General features: G+C 55.9%; 1 long non-coding RNA gene across 1 annotated transcript; it reads right to left on the reverse strand.

The window, feature by feature from the left end:
* Positions 1 to 9,908: 9,908 nt before the first annotated feature.
* Positions 9,909 to 11,600, reverse strand: LOC123569203 (uncharacterized). The gene is made up of 2 exons (XR_010581321.2): positions 11,120 to 11,600; positions 9,909 to 10,802 (listed from the first exon to the last, which is right to left on the reverse strand). It is a non-coding gene; the product is annotated as an uncharacterized lncRNA (long non-coding RNA).
* Positions 11,601 to 12,201: the final 601 nt, after the last annotated feature.

Raw genomic sequence — 12,201 nt, forward strand, 5'->3', positions numbered from 1 at the left:
GACGCAGCAGAGTCGCCTGAGAACCCAGCTCCGTGGCCCCCAGCCAGCTACCAAACCCCTCTGTGAGCTGAGACACAGAAACCAGACTCAGCCCAGCAGGTGTCAGACCCTGGTCTGGTTGGTCCACGGTGGCTCCCAGCTCAGTGCAGGACCTGTCAGGGTACAGGAGCCCTCAGGGGACTTGTTGAAGCCCAGCTCCTGCCAAGGAGGACAACTCTCTTCTTTCAGGAGTAAACAGAAACGGGGGCCTGGCCGTGGGGTCCTAGGCACCTCTGACCTCGCCAGGAGCCTCTGAGTCTCCCGAAGCACCTGAATGCAGAAATGCCTGATGGCAGGGCAGGTGCAGCTCGGCACATGGGAGGACACCGGTCGCCGTTTCCCGAAGGAGCCAACACCCTCTCCTCAATGCACTGTGTGGCCAGCCTGCCCCAGCTGACTCTGGACTGAGGAGGTGGGCGCGGGGACTGGGGAAGGGTCCATGCTGCAGGGGGCCCACTGCTGGGCCTAGGCAGGAGGAGGCTCCAGGCCAGAGGCCGCTAGCGGGGCAGACCCCAGCCCGGCCACCTGGGCCTGGGAGGAAAGGGGTGGATGCGGCGTCTGCTGCGACAGGCTTTGGGGCAAGGGTCTGCTCTGAGCCCCGAGGTCACCGCTGCAGCGGCTTTCTCGGGCTGGCCTGGCAGCGGGCAGGGGGCTCAGGAGAGCTCAGGAAGCTGGTGGTTCCCACAGCAGTGGCTCGGGCAGGCGGCCCGCACACCCAGCCAGCGGGCTCCGTGGGAAGGAGACCTGGAGGCCGGGGCTCTCCTCCCGGCTCTGCCCCAACCTCCTGGACAAACTTCAATGCTGTCCTTCCCCCTCAGGTCTCAGTTTCCCAGTGGTCTTGAGGGGTGGTCGCTGGGGGTCAAAAGGAGATGACTGATCAGTTGCCTTGTAAGCAGTGAGCCCTTAGTGGAATCACAGCAGCTCCTGTGGCGGCTGGATCCAGGGCTCCGGCAATGCTGCCGGGACTTTGCGTCTGTCCCAGTTTGGGCTCCCTGACCTTGATGTGGGCTCCCTCCCTGGTAATCCCTTCCCACAGGGTGGCAAAGATGGCTCAGGTCCCCCAGGTCGGCAACTCCCCTGGAAGATGGGGCCTGCACAGGTCCTAGGTCCCCCTGTTCCAGGCAGCCTGGGCCCAGAAGTCCAAACACATGGGCAGATGGTTAGGGGAACAGTGGGTCCTCAAACAACTGCTGTCCACTGAAAGTGCTGACCACAAGCCAGGCCCAGGGCCAAGCACCGAGTGTCCACTGAGCCCACTTCATCCCCTCACAGGTGCCAAAAGCAAGTCCATTTTACAGAGGGGCACCCAAGGTGCAGAGCGGAAGCGTCATCCGCCGGAGGTCACCCAGCTTCAGGCAGAGGCCGGGTGGATATGAGGACCAAGGATCCCGGTTCCATAGGCTGAAGTTCAACTACTGAGTTCTCCTCGGCCTTCTGCAGCGATTCCGGAGCCCTGCAGGGCAGAGAGTGAGTCCTAATACCCGTCCCAGGCCTGCCTGCCTCGGCGTCCACTCCCACCTTGGGGGGAAAGCTGGGGTGAGGAGGATGCAACAGGAGCACCCGTTGGACCCCAGGGAGAGCCCAAGTCCAGGGTATAAAGCACAGTGCATTTATTCCCGAGCTGGGCCTCACCTGGGGCAAACCATATTTTTACTCCAAAACAAATGCAAACTCAGTTTTTAAGATGAGCTACACACACTGGGTCTAAGGTGAACAAGTCAGGAGGGTTTGGTTGCACGAGGCCAGGGTGGGCCCTCGGCAGTGCGTCTAGGTGGAGCTCTCCCGGGAGTCTTCCCTCTCAGCTGTGGGACTCGAGGCTGCCAGGAGAAGCCAGAATTGAGGACATGCAGTCCAGGCAGGAGCACAGGAGACATGGGCCATGGGGTCTCCTCTGCCACAGGAGCCACTGGTCTCTGGCGAGCACTGGACGGTGGTGGAGTCCCAGATGAGCTCCAGCACTGTCCAAAGAAAACAAGGCTGGGCTGGGCGCGGTGGCTCACGCCTGTAATCCCAGCACTTTGGGAGTCCGCGGCGGGCAGATCACGAGGTCAGGAGATCGAGACCATCCTGGCTAACATGGTGAAACCCCGTCTCTACTAAAAAATACAAAAAATTAGCCAGCGTGGTGGTGGGCACCTGTAGTCCCAGCTACTCGGGAGGCTGAGGCAGGAGAATGGCGTGAACCCGGGAGGCGGAGCTTGCAGTGAGCCGGGATCACGCCACTGTACTTCAGACTGGGAGACAGTGAGACTCCAAAAAAAAAGAAAAAGAAAAAGAAAAAGAAAAAGAAAACAAGGCTGTCGTCCAACACCTGTCCTCACTCACCCCAGCCACGGTGATCTGACCACGGCCACCACCAGACCACAGGGCCTCCCCACCATTGGGTCAAAGGCTGTTCTCAAGAGACTCAGTGACTTTTGGAGCACAGAGCTTCTTGGGTTAATCTCCTGTCCACTTGGTTCCATCAGATGAGCTGTGCAGGGGCTCCTGGCCCACCTGGAACCCAGGGCCTTCCTGAGATGCCAAGTACCCTGGGCTGCAAAGGAGAGTTCCTGTGGCTGGAGGGCCTGGCCACTGGGAGGATGCCACAGAGCCAGTCCCAGGACGGATGCTCTGAAAGCTGACCCAGTGCTGCCTCAGAGGGGCTCCGGCTTGACTCCCCACCCATGCATACACTAAGTCTATGCTGCCCCTGGCATGCTGCACCCACCCGACCCCCATCCTCTGCAGGTCCCAGTCCGGTGGGGCAATGGGCACCAAGTGAAGTTTTAAGCAAATGACTGTGGCTTCAAACCATAATGACGAGTCCAGCAGTCTGGGTGTGGGGCTTGCGGAAGGCTCCATCAGAGGATCCTGTGAGCTGAGGACAAGGATTGAGCTGGACTCCAGGACACACTTCTACCCACAACCCCACACCTAGGAGCTCTAAAAAGTAAAGGAGTGTATTAGTCCATTTATAGGTAGCTATAAAGAGCTACCTAAGGCCAGGCACGGTGGTTCATGCCTATAATCCCAGCACTTTGCGAGGCAGAGGCAGGTGGATCACGAGGTCAGGAGTTCAAGACCAGCCCAACCAACATGGTGAAACCCTGTCTCTACTAAAAACACAAAAATTAGCTGGGTGTGGTGGCAGGCGCCTGTAATCCCAGCTACTCAGGAGGCTGAGGCAGGAAAATTGCTTGAACCTGGGAAGCGGAGGTTGCAGTGAGCTGAGATCAAGCCACTGCACTCCAGCCTGGACAACAGAGAGAGACTCTGTCTCAAAACAAAAACAAAAACAAAAAACTACCTGAGACTAGGTAATTTATGAAGAAAAGAGGTTTAATCGACACAGTTCTGCAGGCTGTTCAGGAGGCATGGCTGAGGAGGCCTCAGGAAACTTACAATCAAGGTGGAAGGCAAAGAGGAAGCCAGCACTGTTTTCACATGGCCAGAGCAGGAGAGAGAGAGTGTGAAGGGGGAAGTCCATCCCTGTGATTCAATCACCTCCCACCAGGCCACGCCTTCAACATGTGGGGATTGCAATTTGACACGAAATTCGGGTGGCGACATAGAACCAAACCATATCATTCCAGCCCTGGTCCCTCCCAAATCTCATGTTCTTCTCACATTTCAAAACACAATCATGCCTTCTCAACAGTCCTCCAAGTCTTAACCCATTTCAGCATTAACTCAAAAGTCCAAGTCCAAAGTTTCATCTAAGACAAGTCCCTTCTGCCTATGAGCCTGTAAAATAAAAAACAAGTTACTTACTTCCAAGATACAATGGGGGTACAAGCATTGGGTAAATGCTCCCATTCCAAAAGGGAAAAATTGGCCAAAACAAAGGGGCTACAGGCCCCATACAAGTCCTGAACACAGCAGGGCAGTCATTAAACATTTTTTTTTTGTTTTGTTTTAGATGAAGTCTCACTCTTGTCCCCCAGGCTGGAGTGCAATGGCATCATCTCGGCTCACTGCAACCTCTGTCTCCCAGGTTCAAGTTATTCTCTTGCCTCAGCCTCCTGAGTAGCTGGGATTACAGGCACCTTCCACCACACCTAGCTAATTTTTGTAGTTTTAGTAGAGATGGGGTTTCACCACGTTGGCTAGGCTGGTCTCAAACTCCTGACCTCAAGTGATCTGAAGCAGTCATTGAATCTTGAAGCTCCAAAATAATCTCCTTTAACTCCATGTCTCACATCCAGGCCATACTGACTCAAGGGGTGTGCTCCCAAGGCCTTGGGCAGCTACACCCCTCTGGCTCTGCAGGATACAGCCCCCACAGCTGCTTTCACAAGTTGGCATTGAGTACCTGTGGCTTCTCCAGGCACACAGTACAAGATGTCAGTGGATCTACCATTCTGGGGTCTGGAGGACTGTGGCCCTCTTCTCATTGCTCCACTAGGCAGTGTCCCACTGGGGACTTTGTATGGGGGCTCCAACCCCACATTTTCCCTCTGAACTGCTCTAGTAGAGATTCTCCATGAGGGCTCACCCCCTGTAGCAGACTTCTGTCTGGACATCCAGGCATTTCCATACATCCTCTGAAACCTACGTGGAGGCTCCCAAACCTTAACACTTGCTTTCTGCGCATCTGTGAGCCCAACAGCCCATGGAAACTGCCAAGGCTTGGGGCTTGCACCCTCTGAAGCAAAGGTCTGAGGTGTGCCTTGGCCCCTTTTAGCCATGGCTGGAGCTCAAATGGTTGGGATGCAGGGTGCCATGTCTGAAGGCTGTACAAAGCAGCAGGGCCCTGGACCTGGCCCATGAAACCATTTTTCCCTCCCAGGCCTCCAGGCCTGTGATGGGAGGCGCTGCTGTGAACGTCTCTGAAATGCCCTGGAGACATTTTCCCCATTGTCTTCCCCTTTGGCTTTTCTTTGTTTATGCAAATTTCCACAGCATTGAATTCCTCCCTAGGAAATGGGTTTTACTTTTCATTTGCATAGTCAGACTGCAAAATTTTCAAACTTTTATGCTCTGCTTTACTTTTAAACATAAGTTCCAATTTCAGGTCATTTCCTTTTGTATGCAAATAAGCATAAGCTTTTAGAAGCAGCCAGGCCACATCTTGAATGCTTTGCTGCCCAGACAGTTCTTCCACTGGATACCCTAAATCATCTCTCTCAAATTCAAAGTTCCACAGATCCCTAGAGCAGGGACACACTGCTGCCTGTCTCTTTGCTGAAGCATAGCAAGAGCAACCTTTACTCCCATTCCTGATAAGTTCCTCATCTCCATTTGAGATCACCTCAGCCTGGACTTCACTGTCCACATCACTATCAGCATTTTGGTTACAATCATTCAACGAGTCTCTAGGAAGTTCCAGACTTTCCCTCATCTTCCTGTCTTCTTCTGAGCCCTTCAAACTGTCCCACCTTCTGTCCATTACCCAGTTCCCACGCTGCTTCCACAGTCTCAGGTACCTTTAGAACAGTGCCTCTCTCACAATACCAACTTTCTCTATTAGTCTCTTTTCACGCAGCTATAAAGAACTACCTGAGGATGGGGTAATTTATGAAAAAAAGAGGTTTAATTGGCTCACAGTCCCACAAGCTGTACAGGAGGTATGGCTGAGGAGGCCTCGGGATATCATGGCAAAAGGCAAAGGGGAAGCAGGCTCTTTCTTCACATGGCCAGAGCAGGAGAGAGACACAGCGAAGGGGGAAGTCCATCCCATGATTCAATCACCTTCTACCAGGCCCCTCCTTCCTGCGGGGATTACAATTCGACCTGAGATTTCGCTGGGGACACAGAGCCAAACCATACCAGGGAGCAAAGAAGTGCATGTTTCCTTTAAAACGCAGCCTTCCGGCCGGGCACAGTGGCTCACACCTGTCATTCCAGCACTTTGGGAGGCTGAGACAGGTGGATCATGAGGTCAGGAGATCGAGACCATCCTGGCTAACATGGTGAAACACCGTCTCTACTAAAAATACAAAAAAATTAGCCGGGTGTGGTGGCGGAAGCCTGTAGTCCCAGCTACTCCGGAGGCTGAGGCAGGAGAATGGTGTGAACCCAGGAGGTGGAGCTTGCAGTGAGCCGAGATTGCGCCACTGCACTCCAGCCTGGGTGACAGAGTGAGACTCCGTCTCAAAAAAACAAAAACAAAAACAAAAACAAACAAAAAAAACAGCCCTCCCTGCTACAGATTGTGGCCAATGGAATTTTCTTCTCTAAAAATTTGCCTGCTGCAACCTCCACCTCCCAGGTTCAAGAGATTTTCCTGCCTCAGCCTCCTGAGCAGATGGGACTACAGGCTCCTGTCACCACACCCAGCTAATTTTTGTATTTTTAGTAGAGACAGGGTGTCACCATGTTGGCCAGGCTGGTCTCAAACTCCTGACCTCAGGTGATCCACCCGCCTCGGCCTCCCAAAGGGCTAGGATTACAGACGTGAGCCATCGCACCCAGCAAAAAAGCTATTTTCATGTGTATATAAAAAAAATGTAACTAAGGGGTGCACCTGTAGTCCTAGTAACTTGGGAGGCTGAGGCAGGAGGATTGTTTGAGCCCATGAATTCAAGTTCAACCTGGGCAACATAGTGAGACCCCTGTCTCTAAAAAAATAATAAGTGACACTGATAAATAAAACATGTTTGTTCTTCCTAACCTGGCCTTGAGGTTGAAAAATGGCCTTGAGCAACAAAAAAATGTTGCTCCCCATGAAGCCGGATGGAAGAATGGAGACTGGGGAGGCCCAGGCCACCCCCAACCTGCTGACCACAGCTGTGGCCCCAGTCCTGGGGTTCTCTGCCTTGGTTTCCCCACTTGAGAAGCTTAGAGGCTGCCCTGGCTCAGCTGTGATCAAAAGGATGGTGTCCCCCATCAGCAGGCTATGCCCCCGCCTGGGTCTTCTCTGTGTTTCTCCCCTCAGCTGCTCTCCACCCCTACCCGGGGCCGCTCTCCCCTTGCCCTGCAGGGCCAGGGCTCTCTCGGGGATGGGCCTTCTTGCAGCTGCCAGGTCCCAGCAGGGGTTCCCTGCCCAGGAGGGGCCATTCCACGGGAGGCGTCAGTGGTGGAAGGGCCATTTCTTGGACTCCGGGCTCCAAGGAGCTGGGGCTCATGCTGCGTGTGTGGGTGGGAAGGCTGCCTCCAAAGGCCGTGTCAACCGAGAGAGACGCTTGTGGGTCCTGCCTTCTCCGGGGAGCCTCTTGAGGACACAGGCCGAGTCTGCCTCACCCTGGGGCCTGGCTGGGACTGCCGTGTCCAGCAGTGTGACAGGCTGGTGGGTCCCTTTGGGGAGATGGACCTGGGCTCCTCCCCTCTGCCTGATGAGGGAGCTCCACACCTGAGGTCTGTCCTTCAGGCTCTGGGGCGGTTCGGTCAGGAGGCTGTGGGCTGTGGGGGAGGAAGGGTCCAGAAATACAATCCCATCACCGCTAAGTCTGCTGGGCCTGCCGCAGACGGGGCCACCCTGCCACCCGCGGATCCCCCTGGCACAGCCCTGCTAGGATCCTTTCTAAGAGGATGAAAGGGGGTCTCAGAGGGTGTGGCCACTGGCCAAGGCCCACGAGAGAGGACGCTGGACCATCCCAGCTCCTTTGAACTGGACGCTCTGGGGCCACCTCCCTGTTAGGAATGAAAATGCTGCCCTTCGCGGTGGCTCAAGCCTGTAATCCCAGCACTTTGGGAGGCCAAGATGGGCGGATCAGAAGGTCAGGAGATCAAGACCATCCTGGCTAACACGTTGAAACCTCGTCTCTACTAAAAAAATACGAAAAATCTAGCCGGGCGTGGTGGCGGGAGCCTGTAGTCCCAGCTACTCGGGAGGCTGAGGCAGGAGAATGGCGTGAACCCAGGAGGCGGAGCTTGCAGTGAGCTGAGATCCGGCCACTGCACTCCAGCCTGGGCGACACAGTGAGACTCCGTCTCAAAAAAAAAAAAAAAAAAAGAAAAAAATAAAAAAGAAAATGCCCCCCCTTTGTGTGACAGGATGCGCCAACTGCTTCCGCCAAGGGCTCAGGCACGGCGTTTAGGGGATTTGCACGCATCTGCGTGGGGCTCGGTTTCTCACCGTGGACTCCCAGTTGCTGGGTTAGGAAACTGAGTCTGTGCAGGACAAGCTCTGCGGGACGGTGCCCTGGCCGGGATCCAGGCGGCTGGCTGTCCACCACCCTCCCCAACCCTCTGTTTGCTTGCCAGAATGTGGCCCTTCCTGGGGGAGCCAGTGACTGCCCAGCCCAAGAGCCTGGAGCTCCGGCCCTTGCAGGGCAGCTCACACTCTGGCAGGCTCTGAGGAGCTTTTTGGCAACCTGGTCACTCATCCATCCAGGTTCAAGTTAACATTGGTGACAATTCACCGTCATTCTGTGTCTCATTTGCAAGCTGAAGATCACGCTACTGTCTTTGCCTCCAGTCATAATGCACTCCGAGCTGGGTGCGGTGGCTCACGCCTGAAATCCCAGCACTTTGGGAGGCAGAGGCATGCGGATCACTTGAGGTCAGGAGTTTGAGACCAGTTTGGCCAACATGGTGAAACTCCATCTGTACTAAAAATACAAAAAACTAGCCAGGCTTGGTGGTGTGCGCCTGTAATCCCAGCTACTTGGGAGGCTGAGCCAGGAGAATCACTTGAGCCGAGGAGGTGGAGGTTGCAGTGAACCAAGATCATGCCACTGTACTCCAGCCTGGGCAACAAGAGTGAAATTCCGTCTCAAAAAAAAAAAAAAAAAAAAGAAAAGAAAAGAAAAAGAAAACAAAGCACTCCCGTAGAGAGATTCCGGCGGGTTCTGCTGCTGTCCTGAGTCACGCTGAGAATGCAAGGGTGTAGGTGTCAGCCCCAGGGGATGCTGGGCCTGACGTAGGCTGGCTTCCAAGGAGCCTCGTCCATGAGGATTCAAGACAGCAAACATTGATTTCATATTCTTTTTCTTTTTCTGAGACGAAGTCTCGCTCTGTCGCCCAGGCTGGAGTGCAGTGGCGTGATCTCCGCTCACTGCAAGCTCCGCCTCCCGGGTTCACGCCATTCTCCCACCTCAGCCTCCCGAGTAGCTGGGACTACAGGTGCCCGCCACCACGCCCGGCTAATATTTTGTATTTTTAGCAGAGACGGGGTTTCACCGTGTTAGCCAGGATGGTCTCAGTCTCCTGACCTCGTGATCCGTCTGCCTCAGCCTCCCAAAGTGCTGGGATTACAGGCGTCAGCCTGCGCGCCCGGCCTGATTTCATATTCTAAGGAAAAGGCAGTGCAGCTCCTTTGGGAAGCTCGGCCTCCCGGCCTGCTACGCCTCAGCCCGACCCCAGACACAGCCAACAGGGCTGACGTCCTCGGGAAGACGCTGTGACCTCAGACAGGCCTCGGGTTTCACCTGAATCCCAGGGGCTGGGACCTGCCCTTGTTTAGTTTCCACGTGGAAACCAATTTGGGACGTTTGTGACCCAGAGCAAGCCTTTCAGTGGTCTTGTCCTTTCCTTGGAGAAGGGGCTGGGACCAACAAGGCTGGACTCGCGAGGCGTCCCAGGGTGCAGCCGGGGCCTCGTGTTTCTCCGTGCGTTTTCCAGAAAGCCTCCGTTCCTGCCTCAATCATGGTTTGGATCTGTCGCTATTCCGGGTTGCACCGCTGTCATATTTGAGCAGAGCTTTTGCCCCAACCAGGGATGAGAATGTTGTCTGCCAGCCTCCTCTGTAGCCTGAGAGGCCACAGGCAGGCAGAGGGAGAAGGTGGAGTCCTCCAGCCAGGGGAAGCGCCAGGCCAGGCAGCCTCTGCTGTGTAATCTGACAGGCGTAAGGCCGTTCATTATGTGGTTTCACCTGCCGTGGCCACCGCCAGCAAGTGTGTGCGGTGGCCGGTGCCTGGCGAGCCTCGGGGAAGCTGCCGAGTCCCTCACTTCCCCCAGTCAATCCCCGCAGCCTTGCGCAAAGCTTGGTTAATTCAAAAACTGTCTTTGTCTGCATTAAAACACCTTTATCCCTGGTATTAATGTCCTGGCCAGAACAAATTACCATAAATTTGGTGGCTTCAAACCGCAGAAATGTGTGCTGTCTCAGTTCCGAAGGCCAGAAATCCAAAATCTGGGTGTCACAGGACCAGCCCCCCTCCCAAGGCTCTAGGGAGGAACCCTTCCTCCTTCTCCAGCTTCTGCTGGGCGTGGGCAACCCCTGTGCTTCCTGGCTTGGGGCTGCACGTCTCCAGCCTCTGCCTGTCTCCGCAGCGCCTTCTCCCCAAACCTCCCTCTCCTGCTAAGGGTCCCAGTCACTGGATTAGGGCAGGCCCCATTCCAGCGTGGCCCTGTCTTAAGTCGACGACATCTGACATCTGCAAAGACCCATCTCTCCAAAACAAGTCCCGCTCACAGGTTCTGGGGGGATCCAGTGTGTCTTTTGGGGGAACCCACAGCCCCTCATGAGTGACGAGTGACAGACCCGGAGCCCATTCCTGAGGGTGGAGGGAAGCACGGGGGAGGAGGAGAAGGGCGTGGATGGGGCTGGGCTTGCCCCATCGTTGGAGGGACTGGCACACAAGCCTGGCCCAGGCTGGAGGCACCAGCGAGCACTGGCTGTTGTCAATCCTGGGCCCCAGGGTTGGTCCACAGGGCCAGGACGGCCAGGGTCAGGGTGTGATCAGAGTCACTTGGCTGAAATGTTCTTCCCCAGATGCCTGCATGCAGGGGGCTCACTGTTCACATCTCCCTCCTTCCACAAGGGCCTCCGTCCTGGCCACTGTCCCCCAGAGCCTGCGCTGCAGGGAAGGGGCTCCGTGAATACACTCTCAGTCCAGGGGAGGCCCTCCTACCCCTACCAGGCGCACATCCTGCTGCCGTTTGGATCTTGTCAAAACCTAAGTCAGGGCCGGGAGCGGTGGCTCACGCCTGTAATCCCAGCACTTTGGGAGGCCGAGACGGGCGGATCACGAGGTCAGGAGATCGAGACCATCCTGGCTAACACAGTGAAACCCCGTCTCTACTAAAAATACAAAAAACTAGCCGGGCGAGGTGGCGGGCGCCTGCAGTCCCAGCTACTCGGGAGGCTGAGGCAGGAGAATGGCGTAGACCCGGGAGGCGGAGCTTGCAGTGAGCTGAGATCCGGCCACTGCACTCCAGCCTGGGCGACACAGCGAGACTCTGTCTCCAAAAAAAAAAAAAAAAAAAAAAAAACCTAAGTCAGTCATCTGTACCCAGCGTGGGGGCGGCTGGGTCTGCAGTCCAGGCTCAGTCAATGGGAGAGGCAGGGCCCAGGGGGCCTCTTCTCACAGCACCAGGTCTGTCCCTGCCGACCAACAGGCAGACAGATGACAGACAGACGACAGAGAGGCCGGTGCGGCCTGTCCAGAGCTGCTGCGCTCAGCACACCTCAGTCAGGGTCCCCGGGCCCCGTCGGTCCTCCGCAGCAGCCTTGGAAGAACGGGGCCCCACACAGCCCTCTCCCCAGCCGTTCTCTTTCTGGCTCACAGAGCTTCCAGGCTCTAGGGGCCGCAGCTGGGGGGTGCTCCATGCAGTCGGCATCTGCGTTCCTTCACTCTTCTTCCCTTGAATGAATTCCAAGCCCCACTGTTCTAAGGAGGACCAGACGTTACTTCAACCGCACTCAGGACCCCCAGCTTTGGGGAAAGGAGGATAGACCCCCCCATGAGTGAGGGCTGCCGGCAGGGCGGGGAGAGAGTGGCTGGTGTCAGATTCATTGCAGTGGCCCACCTCCCCTCGCCACCCCCCCAAGAGGGGCTCCCAGGAACGGAGGGACTCTCCAGCCAGCCCCACGTCACCAAGGAGCAGTGGCAGAAGTGAGCCTCCCAACACGGACACTCATCCTCGCCAGAAGAGTCCTGGGCTCATCACCCCTTCCCAGCCCGGACCTCAGTCGATGGCAACCCAAGAGTGAAGAAACCAAGACATTCTCTGAGGCCCTCCCAGAGACCCTTCAAGACCGAAAGGCTGGCCGGGTGCGGTGGCTCACGCCTGTAGTCCCAACACTTCGGGAGGCCGAGGCGGGCAGATCACCCGAGGTCAGGAGTTCGAGACCAGCCTGACCAATATGGTGAAACCCTATCTCTACTAAAAATACAAAAATTAACTGGCGTGGTGGCGCACACCTGTAATCCCAGCTATTTGGAGGCTGAGACAGGAGAATCGCTTGAACCTGGGAGGTGGAGGTTGCAGTGAGCCGAGATCATGCCATTGCACTCTAACCTGGGCTACAGAGTGAGACTCCATCTGAAAAAAAAAAAAAAAAAAAAGACCGAA

Source organism: Macaca fascicularis, chromosome 15, assembly GCF_037993035.2.
Source record: "Macaca fascicularis isolate 582-1 chromosome 15, T2T-MFA8v1.1".
Taxonomy (NCBI): domain Eukaryota; kingdom Metazoa; phylum Chordata; class Mammalia; order Primates; family Cercopithecidae; genus Macaca; species Macaca fascicularis.